Source organism: Drosophila takahashii, chromosome X (genome assembly GCF_030179915.1).
Source record: "Drosophila takahashii strain IR98-3 E-12201 chromosome X, DtakHiC1v2, whole genome shotgun sequence".
Classification (NCBI taxonomy): Eukaryota; Metazoa; Arthropoda; class Insecta; order Diptera; family Drosophilidae; genus Drosophila; species Drosophila takahashii.
This window is the reverse complement of record NC_091683.1, coordinates 25,755,713-25,769,475: the sequence shown is the minus strand read 5'-3', so window position 1 is coordinate 25,769,475 and position 13,763 is coordinate 25,755,713. Positions and strand designations below refer to the sequence as shown.

General features: G+C 36.0%; 1 long non-coding RNA gene across 1 annotated transcript in view; it reads right to left on the bottom strand.

Annotated features, from left to right (window-relative positions):
• LOC138913865 (uncharacterized) overlaps positions 1-13,763 on the bottom strand; it is a 78,650-nt gene that overhangs the window by 1,045 nt on the left and 63,842 nt on the right. The window lies entirely within an intron of this gene.

The window sequence follows — 13,763 nt, the reverse complement described above, 5'->3', positions numbered from 1 at the left end:
AAACTTTTCTTCTACCACTTTTGGAAAAACTCGCTAGTTTAGCGGGAAAACAGCTATAAATAGCTAAAATTCGGAAAGCCGTAACTTCTATACTACTAAAGCTACAGACTTGTGCTGCATCTCGTTTGAAAGGTATTTTGAAATGCTATAAACGCCTTCTATATGCAATTTGTGTAAATAAAAAAATATGAACAAAAGACAATTTTTTAAAACTTTTTTAGCTTTTTTTTATTTTTCTCAAAAACGGCTCTAACGATTTTCTTTAAAACCTTAAACTGTATAGCCCTTGAGATTCCTTAAATTTTGGTATATAACACATTACTGTAAAAAGTCACGTTTAAAAGTTATTTTTATACGAAAATAGCCACTTTTGCCAGCTCGAACAACTAAAGCTTCCTGAGTATTGAATTTTGTGTGAGGGTATCCGAACTGTATTTTAGGGTCATGGAATCAGTAAATTTGCACTTAAGAGTTCCATATAGGAATCTTTTGTTCTACGACTTTTCGAAAAAACCGCTACTTTAGCGGGAAAAAAGCTAAAAATGGCTAAATTTCGTTAGTTTGTAAGTTCTACACTACTAAAGGTACAGACATGTGCCATACCTCGTTTAAAAGGTATTTTGAAATACTTAAACGCCTTTTTAACTTAATTTGTTTAAATACAATGGCTTACAAATTATGATTGACCAATTTAAATTTAAATGTATATTTTAGCTCCTATGAGAGCAAATGTAAACAAACAAAAACTTCTGATATCAAATAAAAACACCTCTTAACGAGGTAAAAAACTAGTGACGACCGCACCTTCAACAAACAAAAGTTCTGATATCAACATTTGTGACGAAAAATTATTACACTCGTCATTAAATAGACTTTCTAATATTTTCTCATTTGGCACGCTGCAATAGAAAATGCCTGTGAAGGGAAAAAGGCTGGAATAGTCTGCTAGGGCGGGCCGAATGAGAAAAGATTAGGAAGTCTATTTAATGACGAGTGTAATAATTTTTCGTCACAAATGTTGATATCAGAACTTTTGTATGTTGAAGGTGCGATCGTCACTAGTTTTTTACCTCGTTAAGAGGTGTTTTTATTTGATTAAAAATGACACTTAAATACCTACCCTCGCATTTAACACAATTTAAAACCAATTTTTTTAAAAAGTTTTGTAGGTACATTTTAGCGGGTACAATTACCAGATTATGAACGTTGTGCGAATACGACCTTTTCTTAAATTGGAAAGTTATTTGTGCACGCATATATTTCATTTTATGTTTTTAAAGTACATATGGGCACTTCCATATTGTCGCTCGGGACGTTTGCTCACCTTTAAAGTTGAAAAAAAATGGAAAAAAATGGATTTTAATTTTAATATTGTGCCTTTCTTTTCACTCTTCCCAAAAATCTTGATTTTGTACCATTTTTAGTTTTTAAGATATCGTTAAAAAACTGCCGTATTCGCTCGGGACAAAAATAGAAGTGGATTTCGGGGAAGTTCATTCAACAACAGTTTCAATTCTGATGAAATATTTGAATGCGATTTTTTTTTAGAATGTTGTCCAAACATGTCGCTATGAAATGGTTTTGTTTTTACTCAAAAATTGTTTGCCGTTTTTTTGGTATGCAGTTTCAAACACATTCGCTCGGGACATGTCGCTCGGGACATTTTTTCCGACTGTTTTGTAAAGTGGATTTCTTTACCTCTATCCCTCAATTGCCGGATGTTTTGCTTTTAACTTAATAGTTTAACATGTAAATGAAGCATTTAGTACAAAAAATGTCACATATTAGCATTCCTAATGGATAAATTATCAACTGAAGACAGGTCTAAAAAATAACAAAAAAACAGCCTAAAACTGATTTTTGTGTATATTGGTGGCGTTTGTCATCGAGTATTACTATAAAAGAGTAGATGTCGATTTGCGTCATGTTCCCCCAGGCCAAACCATAAGACCTAAAATTCTGAAAATAATTGGTTCTCAATCGTGTGTTAGAGGAGGTGTGCACTAAGAAAGGATTTTTTAAAATTTGGCTCCTAAGGACTCCCAGGACTTTTAAAAAATGCGAAATTGCGGGACTTAAACATCAATCATTTCCACAGTTTTCTACCAAACAAGTTGAGCTTTATTTGTGAAAATCTTTGAAAGCCCAGAAGATGAGCCTCAACCGACTTCCGGTTGGGGGTACTACATTTTTTTTTCCGCAACGATTATGCGATCGGATCCGTTCTTGGTTTAAAGTGTGGAGCTATGCCATACAATCAGAAAGGCATTTTTTTTTGTTTTTTTGGACCCATGGTTGATTTTATATGATTTTTTTTGTAAGATTGCGGGGGCTGTTTTCGTTTTTTGTATGCTTGCTCACGAACGAATTTCGAACACAGCTCTCATAAAAACAACGTGAGCAGAAGCAGACCGAGAGAGCAGAGAGAGAGTCATTAGAAACAAAAGAGAGGCGGCAAATGTTTTTTTTTCTGGTTTGGAAACACCTGATCAAAAGTTTACTATTTGGACACCAGAACGAATAATTTAATAGATGCAATTCTTAATCATAGTGTGAAGCTAACCCGAAAAATGCATAAGGAGTTTTTGTTTTTAATTTAAACAATTTTTGATTGGTTTTCACATTTGAATGTAAGAAACGTAATTACACACAGCACATCGACAAAATGGCATGTACATAAGTATGTGATGATTAAATTAGGATAAAACACCTAATGGATGCAATTCTGAATCAAAATGTGTATGTATTCCGTAAAATATTCAGGGCTCTACTCTAAAACTGTATAGAAATTAGAAAAACTATTGAGATTTGCGTATACACACATTCATACGAACATATGGGCACTTTCACCAAAAGGTCCACCAAGCAAAAAACCTTGAAACTTAAATAAAACAGATTTCCACATTGTTTTTGCCCCGATATTAGTTTCTAAATAGTTTGATCTTGAGCTTAACTAAAAATTTGGAGTATAGTTTTATTATATTTACTAGCAATACCCGCCGCGACGTTGTCCGCGTCAATTAGCAGAGCATTGCTAGTTTTTTTTAATGCATATTAGTGCAATAAAAGAAATGTTGGTTACATTGATTAAATTTAAGTGAACCTCATTTCCACACCACCCTGGAGGTAGAGGATTTGGCGCATTTTTTTTAAAGTGGTGTCCCCAGGGGTACCCCAGGCATACCCCAGGCATATTCCACGTGAAGAAGATTTTTAATTGTAACCTTTAATTTAAAACCTCTTGATAAACAACATTTTTGATTTTCCATCAGGTGCCAAAATTATTAAATTACTTGCCGAACTAACTCGGGAACAGGCAACATAAAACTGACCATGAGAAAAGCAATCCTCTCTTAGATCTAATCCGGCTAACTTTAAAGTCTGTCCCTGGGATTTATTGATAGTTATTGCAAAACAGACTTTCACGGGAAATTGCAGTCTTTTGAATTCAAAGGGTAGGTTAGATGTTATAAGGGGAATTCTAGGTATAAACACCTTTTCACCCTTAGCGCATCCAGTAAAAACTACTGCTTCTATGACAAATTTATGGAGAGCTTTAACTTGCAATCTCGTTCCGTTGCAAAGTTTTGGAGGACTTAAATTACGTAGCAACATTATGGGGGCCCCAATTTTAAGAGAAAGATTATGCAAAGGAAAACCTGGAGGGTTCTGTTTGTTCAGGAACTCGACAGGAAAGTGAACAGCATCTTCTAATACCGTGACTGAGTCAATAGATTTGTATGTTACCTCTTGACCGTCAAATGACTTTAATAGTGAGTCATTTATTGAAGAAGCTCTATCATTCCTTGAAGTTAAAATTGCGCGTTCAGACAACCAATCTAGAGACTTTTCAGCAATGTTTACAATATCAGGAAATATTTTCGAAGTAAGGTCTTCGACTGAAGTTACTAAAGTTCCCAAGCATGTTGGTATCTTTATCTTTCCCTCAATTGTTGGATATATGCCGTCTCCAATTTGGAGTAATGTTTTTGCAAAAAATCCAGCAGATTGATCGCCGTTCAAGTGCACACGCATATTTTTGGTTAAGGCTAGTTTCGTGATATCAGGCCACAGAAAAGAAGATTTTAAGCACGATTTTATTTCATCTGCTCTGGTTCCGCGGTGCACTACTGGAAGGGTTTGACGAAAATCTCCTGCTAAAAGAACTGTAACGCCACCCATTACAAAGTTATTGTCTCGTATATCCTTCAAAGTCCTATCGAGAGCTTCGTAGCCGCCCTTATGCGCCATAGTGCATTCATCCCAAACAATAAGCTTACAGTCTTTCAAAACCATGGCCATATTGGACTGCTTTGAAATTGAGCAATACGGCATTTCCACATTTATTAAATTCAATGGAAGTTTAAATGCAGAATGCGCTGTTCGACCTCCGGTTAGCAAAGTGGCAGCTATTCCAGAAGAAGCGACAGCCAAGGCAATATTTTTATTTAAACGAACTTTTGCTAAAATCAAATTCAAAAGGAACGTTTTTCCAGTGCCACCAGGAGCATCCAAAAAATATATTCCACCTCGTTCGGCCTCAACACTTTCTAATATGTGCTTATATGCTACGTTTTGCTCGGCATTAAGTGAATTTTCGTCATTAATAATACCTAATTCATTATTTTCATAGTTGATCTCTCTTAAATAGTCCCTATTTGCTAATGGTTCATCGACTCTGTTTGGCTCAGGTAAACCGTACTCTGATAAAATATTTCCTCCTATAGATAGTACCATATCTTTTGTAATTAAACACTTGGTGTGCGCACGCTCCAGAAGGGCTGGATCTACACTACCATCTACTCGCATTTGTATTTGGTACACAATATCTTCTGAGAGGCTTGATTTGTGCTTATCCCAAAGATGGAGTGGATCGCTTATTTGGCAAGATACTAACATTATTGCAAATAGTTCTCGCAATTTTGTTGGCATTTGACATTGTGCAGCTTCGGTCAAGGTCAAGTCCCAATGATTATCATCTTCCAGTAAGCCCAAAGCTTTGCAAGCCATTTGGAAAGTATTGTATTCAACACCATTTACTGTTTTTAAATCCAAGAATGAGGTTGGACCTCTTACCTCATGGAGTAAAAGTCTAAGATAATAACATTCACTATTTTTGGGATGAACAGTGTACACACGACCCAAACATTGATCTTTTTTAACCCCAGGGAAATTTGGAACGTCAACCCCTCGTTTTCTTCTTTGAAATGATTTGTTATTCCACGTGTAAAAAGAAGGCACTTCGGCATAAAGAAGGGTTCTCGCAAATGAGTCAATTTTGCAAAGCTCAAAAAATGCAATTAGTGTCGTAGTTTGCGGATTCATTATCTGATTAGCCAATTGATTTGGATTATCTGGATTGAAGTATATCCTTTGACCGTTTTCCAAATGCACAGCTAATTGAGTGATTGCTGGATATCTCTCATGTATGGGAAACGCTAAAATTCTCCATACTGCTTCTGAGCTGCTTATATATCGACCACTTTCATATAATTTTATTTCGTCTCTTACGTTTTCTATTGCAATTGTCGCTTGATCACTCCCTTTATTAATGTACTTACAGACATACTTAATAGACTTTACTGAGCTGCAGTATTCTACATTTAAATGGGCTCTAAGAGCACGCGAAAGAGTTGGATTATACGGCACAACCCAACGGTTATCTATAATGTTACCATTGATAACAATAGTAAAACCACTATCTATTGGAGCCCTTCGCCTATATTGTGGGTAACCTCTTTCCCAGTCAAAGTATCTTTCAAAAACTGCCTTGGAAATCTTTTTGTGCATTTACCTTCATTCATGCAAGGCGATTTCGAATTTAATGCCCCGCAGGGTCCATGAATCATATTTGCCTTGACGATATCATGAAGTAGAGGATCCTTATCAGGATCGGGAATTTCAGCACTTATGATAGAATCAATTTGCTCAGGCATAATATGAGATTTTAGCCAAAGAAGTATGTGTACATGTGGCAGGCCACGCTTTTGCCATTCTATTGAATACATGAAGCACTGGACCTCACCAAATAAATTGCCTTTATCCAATAAAAACATTAATATTTTTACCTTTAAATGAAAAATTCGAGCAATAATGTCATGGCGATCATGGGGTTTTTGACCCGGATATAACGCTTTGGATATATCATCCCATTTAGGATTGCATGTAAATGTTATAAAGAGATCAGGGCGACCATAGTGTCGAACATACGTCATAGCATCCTGCGTCTTTTCATGCATATATCGTGCGGAACCAGTAAATGTTGAAGGTAAAATAACCATTTGACCAAGTTGGCGTGCATCTGCATCTTGGCCGCCTATTGCATCTTTAAGATGTATACAAGTTTCTGCTCTTAATTTTGCTTGATTGTTTCGAATATAATTTAATCTTTCACTATCGATTTTTGCGAACATATCTGTCACAAATTGACTAAGCAAAGATCTCGAACGCAATAAATGATTGTCTTCAGATGATCGAACCATTAACCTATAACTATAGAAGTCTAATGCTGACACGGTCTTTTTTAAGTCTTTTTTTGACACTGGATCAATTCGAGGTATGTTAATAGAATATCCATCCTCTCCATGACAAAATAGTAAAGGATATTGTAAACTATCATATGAGCGATGGATTTCACTTATGCGCTGAAGTTTGTTTTCATAACTTTCAATAACAATGTCTCTCTTTTGAAATTGTTCGCCAATTAATACCAAAGCAACTTCTTTGGCTGCAGGAGCATTATAGCGGCCTTTATGAGCATCAGCTGGTTTTTTTTCAGCGTGAATAACCATTTTAAAATCCTGACAATTTTTTGGAACTTTTTGTAGTGCAGTTTTGAACCCATTAATATATGGATTACAATTGTGCAGCATTATTTGGAGTGCCTTTACCAAGTCATGTTTAACGTCAGAATAATGTTTTCTCCTTAAATTAACTTCTGTTTCATCCTCGCCAACAAAATAAATTTGCAAAAACTCAGCTTCCTTTTGAGGAGCCGGCAAGAGGCTACCAACCAAGTGATACACTTGACCTTGAACTTTAAATGTAGGCATGAACCTATCTTTGACAATTTTCGTACTACCAAATGACGTCATTTGAAAGCAATTGTTGTACTTTCTTATAAACGCCATGAAGTGATTATGGTCAGGATGACTACCCATCATCAAGCTATTTAGGGGCTCTGGTAAATTTTTGTAAGAAGGAAGTTTAACTTTTCCTTCTTTACAACATATACCTTTAGGCTAATTTTTCCATTTTAAAGCTCCACAAAATCCGCACTTCTTGTCCATCGCTCCTAATTGAACATACTTATCTGTATCATAGTCTATCGCAGCATTATAATGAAATGCTGAATTTTCTTTTATTTCCCAAGACGCGGCAGCTTCTAAAGTTTCTGATTCATTTGCATTTGCACCTACAGCTTCTACGTTTTCTGATTCATTTGCTAGTCTTTTATTTTTAGCCTTTTCACGATACTTTTGTGATGCAGTCTTTGATATTTTTTTAGCTGTTCGGTCAGAAAATCGGACTCGCCTTTTTTTGGTTTTTTTGGGGGTGGGTGGAAGATAAAATTCGCTTGGAAAAGGAGAATTCGTGTTTTGCCTGTCTTCTAGTGGAACTAACACATCAAAATGTCCATTGGAAGGATCGCCACTAAAACGCAGTCTTTTAATAGGACTCCCTTCTGTTCCAAAGTGGGTAAGAAAATTTCCATTGGAGTAGATTTCAATAAAAATTGGGTACAATTCCCCTGCAGCCATTAACTCAGAAGTACCACCATAAGTGTGAGGGAGCATCATTTCACGTTCATAATCTAAAGGATTGTCATAAATGTTTCCTTCAGAATTAACCGTATAATTTGCGAAATGATTCCACCGTCCCACAACACTCCTAACTATGGCCTGGTGTATTTTAGCAGACAAACCTTCATTTCCATTTAAAATGTAGGAAAGTGCATTAAATAGGCAAGCTCCATCGCCTGTTATTGAAACTATGGAGTGAGGGACTAATACACCGTCTATCCTTAGGTTTTCAATATGCATATTAACCGTATCAAATTCTATCGCAGCATTATTATGTCGTGCAGTTTCAACGTTTTCTGCCTGATTTGTTAGTCTATTATTTTCAACATTTTCACAATACATTTGTAGTGCAGTCTTTAATTTTTTCCCCCTAATTCGGTCAGAAGATCGGACTCGCCTCCTTTTGGTTTTTTTTGGGGTGGGTGGAAGATAAAATTCGCTTGGAGAAGGAGAATTCGTGTCTTCTAGTGGAACTAACACATCAAAATGTCCATTGGAGAGATCGCCACTAAACCGCAGTCTTTTTATAGGACTCCCTTCTGTTCCAAAGTGGGTAAGAAAATTTCCATTGTAGTAGATTTCAATAAAAATTGGGTACAATTCCCCTGCAGCCATTAACTCGGAAGTAGCACCATAAGTGTGAGGGCGCATCATTTCACGTTCATAATCTAAAGGATTGTCATAAATGTTTCCTTCAGAATTAACCGTATAATTTGCGAAATGATTCCACCGTCCCACAACACTCCTAACTATGGCCTGTCGTATTTTAGCAGACAAACTTTCATTTCCATTTAAAATGTAGGAAAGTGCATTAAATAGGCAAGCCCCATCGCCTGTTATTGAAATTATGGAGTGAGGGACTAATACACCATCTATCTTTAGGTTTTCAATAGCCATATTGATAACTTAATTAAAAGTTAAACTTCAAAAATTTTCGATTATAAAATGTTTTGTTAAAAACTATTGAAAATTGCAATACATAGAAGTTCACTACGAATGCAAAAGTAAAATTAAGTTTGCATTCAGCCTGCAAAATACAGACCGCAGTAAACTTATAATAAGCAATTTATAAAACAAACTGATTTTTTCAGAAGAAAATATTTGCTTTTTTTAAAACAATCTACCGAAAATCGCAATACATAAATGCAATTAAGTTGACAACGAATGCAAAAAAAACTTTAGTTTGCATTCAGCCTGCAAAATACAGACTGTAGAAAACTTATAGTCAGCAATTATGTTTTGTTAGAAACTATTGAAAATTGCAATACATAGAAGTTCACTACGAATGCAAAAGTAAAATTAAGTTTGCATTCAGCCTGCTAAATACAGACCGCAGTAAACTTATAATCAGCAATTTAAGAAACAAACTGATTTTTTCAGACGAAGGTATTTGCTTTTTTTTAAAACAAACTACTAAAATCGCAATACATAAATGCAAGTAAGTTAACTACGAATGCAAAAATAACTTCAGTTTGCATTCAGCCTGCAAAATGCAGACTGTAGAAAACTTATAGTGAGCAATTATCTTTTGTTAGAAAATATTGAAAATTGCAATACATAAAAGTTCACTACGAATGCAAAAGTAAAATTAAATTAGCATTCAGCCTGCAAAATACAGACCGCAGTAAACTTATAATCAGCAATTTAAGAAACAAACTGATTTTTTCAGACGAAGGTATTTGCTTTTTTTTAAAACAAACTACTAAAATCGCAATACATAAATGCAAGTAAGTTAACTACGAATGCAAAAATAACTTCAGTTTGCATTCAGCCTGCAAAATGCAGACTGTAGAAAACTTATAGTCAGCAATTTTACAACGTAATTGTTTTCTTAAAATGTTTACTACAAATACGAATTTGTCAAAAATTTGTATTCAGCCTGCTAGAACAGACTGCAGTAAACTCTAAAATGATTTAAGGATTAGTTTAATACAAATGCAAACCTATAATGGACAAATTTGCATTAGCCTTTAAAATGCAGGCCGTATATATCTTAGCACTACATACTAACCCGATGTTTACTACGAATGAGTATTTAGCCATCAACTAATTTTTCATCCAGTCTATACATATGTAAACAGACTGCAGTAAACTCTCGAGAAAATATAAGCAGCCACAAATAAATAGGTATATTAAAAAGAAGAATACTAATACATGTACAATGTACATACATATATTCCGCAGTTTACTACAAATGAAAACTTTCATTTAGCCTGCTTGACACAGGCTGTAGTTAGCTGCAGAAAAATCATAAATTAGTTTATTATTTTGCACTCAAACCAATTATAAATATACATATGTACACATGTAAGAAATATAGCTTACTCGAAAATGTATTTCAAAAAAGAATAGCCAGGATTCTGGAAATTCTTATAGAGCACTCTACTTTTTCACTTCCTCACTCAAATTTGACTTTTTGGTTTGTGGCCTGCGAAAGTGCGCACAATAACAAAACCAAAACTGTTAAAAGTATCATTTGCTGTCTCTTTCTATTGCTGTCCCTTTCTGTAAGCCAGTGTATGCTGCTGAATAGGAATGCTGCTGCTGTGTCTTTCTATTGCTGTCCCTTTCTGCAAGCCAGTGCAAGCACATTTGCTTATAACTCAAGGAAGCAAAGCGAAGTTTCTGGAAGAGGAATGTGCAAGAAAGAATAGGGAGAAGAATATGAATAGAAAGAAAAAGCAGCAGCATTCCTATTCAGCAGCATACTCTGGCTTACAGAAAGGGACAGCAATAGAAAGAGACAGCAAATGATACTTTTAACAGTTTTGGTTTTGTTATTGTGCGCACTTTCTCAGGCCACAAAACAAAAAGTCACAACCAAATTGAGAAAAGGAATAACAAAAAAAGAACTAAAAAATTACAAAAACAACTGCGCAAAATAAAAAGACTCACATTTGTTAGTTTTTTTAATGTTTTATTTATTGAAACTGTTAAACTGTTAACTTTACTGTTTAAGGGCGAAATATGCCATGATTTTGGGGGGGTAGGGTACCCATTCTTTCTAAATACTCCACCCTTGCAGTCAGGGCCCTAATATCCTGCTGAGCCTGCTGCAAGGAGGTGGTCAGGACTGCCACCTGATTGTGGACCTGTCCCTGCCGCTTCCAGTAACTTGGCCTCTGTTGCTGGGGAAGCCGCTGATCTGCCTGCGCTGCTGCGTAATGCGCATTTTGTTGCTGGATTGGCTGCTGTTGTTGTTGCTGCACTTGCTGCCGTTGTTGTTGCTGCACATGCTGTTGTTGTTGGTATGGATGCTGTTGTTGTTGATTTTGCTGCTGTTGTTGTTGATTTTGCTGCTGTTGTTGTTGGTAAGACTGCTGTTGTTGTTGGTTTTGCTGTTGTTGTTGGTTTTGCTGTTGTTGTTGTTGGTATGGCTGCTGTAGTTGTGGGTTTTGCTGCTGTTGTTGTTGCTGGACTTGGGGTTGAAAGTCCTGTTGCTGTTGCTGAATCTGGGGCTGTTGCTGGCCTAATTGGCGAAGTAGGGCCGCGTTTACCGCCCAGAGCCGATAAATTTCCATTTGGAACTCGTTAGGTGGCGCCTGGCCACCCGCACGTCCGTCTTGTGCATCACCCATTTTTGAACTGACGAAAATCAAAGCGAGGATCAACTGCTTATTTTCGCTTGCATATATGTATGCGTCGCCAACATATATTTGTCTCACTCACACCAGAGGTCAAATAGGCACAATTTTGTGTGTGTGAGCTTTTTGTTTTTTTTCTACTTATATTAGAAGAAGAAGAAACTCATCCAAACACACAAATGTGGTAAAAAGCTTTGGCACAACAATCTAATTCTGAGAAATTAAGTACTTTTGAACAAACTTACATATATCCCAAATCATAACATTACATAAATTTTCCAGTTAATTGAAACGCTTTATATGTATCTGTAAGGTATGCTATGCTTTCTATACCCAATGATAGCAACAATAGATACGATTTCGCTGATTTGAAACAAATTTTTAAAAATCTATATCAAAACTTAAATTGTTAAGAAAGTTTCGATAAACGTTTCAGTTATTTCTTTTGAGTGCATTGAAGGATGCATTACCTTCGGAAATAGTTCAATTTTATTTTTAGGACTGACAAAGCTAAAAAAATAAATTAGCAAATTAAATGGGAATTTTAATTTTTGAACGCTAAATTTACATTTAATATTTTAAACACAACTAGCAATACCCGCCGCGACGTTGTCCGCGTCAATTAGCAGAGCATTGCTAGTTTTTTTTAATGCATATTAGTGCAATAAAAGAAATGTTGGTTACATTGATTAAATTTAAGTGAACCTCATTTCCACACCACCCTGGAGGTAGAGGATTTGGCGCATTTTTTTTTAAGTGGTGTCCCCAGGGGTACCCCAGGCATATTCCACGTGAAGAAGATTTTTAATTGTAACCTTTAATTTAAAACCTCTTGATAAACAACATTTTTTGATTTTCCATCAGGTGCCAAAATTATTAAATTACTTGCCGAACTAACTCGGGAACAGGCAACATAAAACTGACCATGAGAAAAGCAATCCTCTCTTAGATCTAATCCGGCTAACTTTAAAGTCTGTCCCTGGGATTTATTGATAGTTATTGCAAAACAGACTTTCACGGGAAATTGCTGTCTTTTGAATTCAAAGGGTAGGTTAGATGTTATAAGGGGAATTCTAGGTATAAACACCTTTTCACCCTTAGCGCATCCAGTAAAAACTACTGCTTCTATGACAAATTTATGGAGAGCTTTAACTTGCAATCTCGTTCCGTTGCAAAGTTTTGGAGGACTTAAATTACGTAGCAACATTATGGGGGCCTCAATTTTAAGAGAAAGATTATGCAAAGGAAAACCTGGAGGGTTCTGTTTGTTCAGGAACTCGACAGGAAAGTGAACAGCATCTTCTAATACCGTGACTGAGTCAATAGATTTGTATGTTACCTCTTGACCGTCAAATGACTTTAATAGTGAGTCATTTATTGAAGAAGCTCTATCATTCCTTGAAGTTAAAATTGCGCGTTCAGACAACCAATCTAGAGACTTTTCAGCAATGTTTACAATATCAGGAAATATTTTCGAAGTAAGGTCTTCGACTGAAGTTACTAAAGTTCCCAAGCATGTTGGTATCTTTATCTTTCCCTCAATTGTTGGATATATGCCGTCTCCAATTTGGAGTAATGTTTTTGCAAAAAATCCAGCAGATTGATCGCCGTTCAAGTGCACACGCATATTTTTGGTTAAGGCTAGTTTCGTGATATCAGGCCACAGAAAAGAAGATTTTAAGCACGATTTTATTTCATCTGCTCTGGTTCCGCGGGGCACTACTGGAAGGGTTTGACGAAAATCTCCTGCTAAAAGAACTGTAACGCCACCCATTACAAAGTTATTGTCTCGTATATCCTTCAAAGTCCTATCGAGAGCTTCGTAGCCGCCCTTATGCGCCATAGTGCATTCATCCCAAACAATAAGCTTACAGTCTTTCAAAACCATGGCCATATTGGACTGCTTTGAAATTGAGCAATACGGCATTTCCACATTTATTAAATTCAATGGAAGTTTAAATGCAGAATGCGCTGTTCGACCTCCGGTTAGCAAAGTGGCAGCTATTCCAGAAGAAGCGACAGCCAAGGCAATATTTTTATTTAAACGAACTTTTGCTAAAATCAAATTCAAAATATATCTTTATAATTAAACACTTGGTGTGCGCACGCTCCAGAAGGGCTGGATCTACACTACCATCTACTCGCATTTGTATTTGGTACACAATATCTTCTGAGAGGCTTGATTTGTGCTTATCCCAAAGATGGAGTGGATCGCTTATTTGGCAAGATACTAACATTATTGCAAATAGTTCTCGCAATTTTGTTGACATTTGACATTGTGCAGCTTCGGTCAAGGTCAAGTCCCAATGATTATCATCTTCCAGTAAGCCCAAAGCTTTGCAAGCCATTTGGAAAGTATTGTATTCAACACCATTTA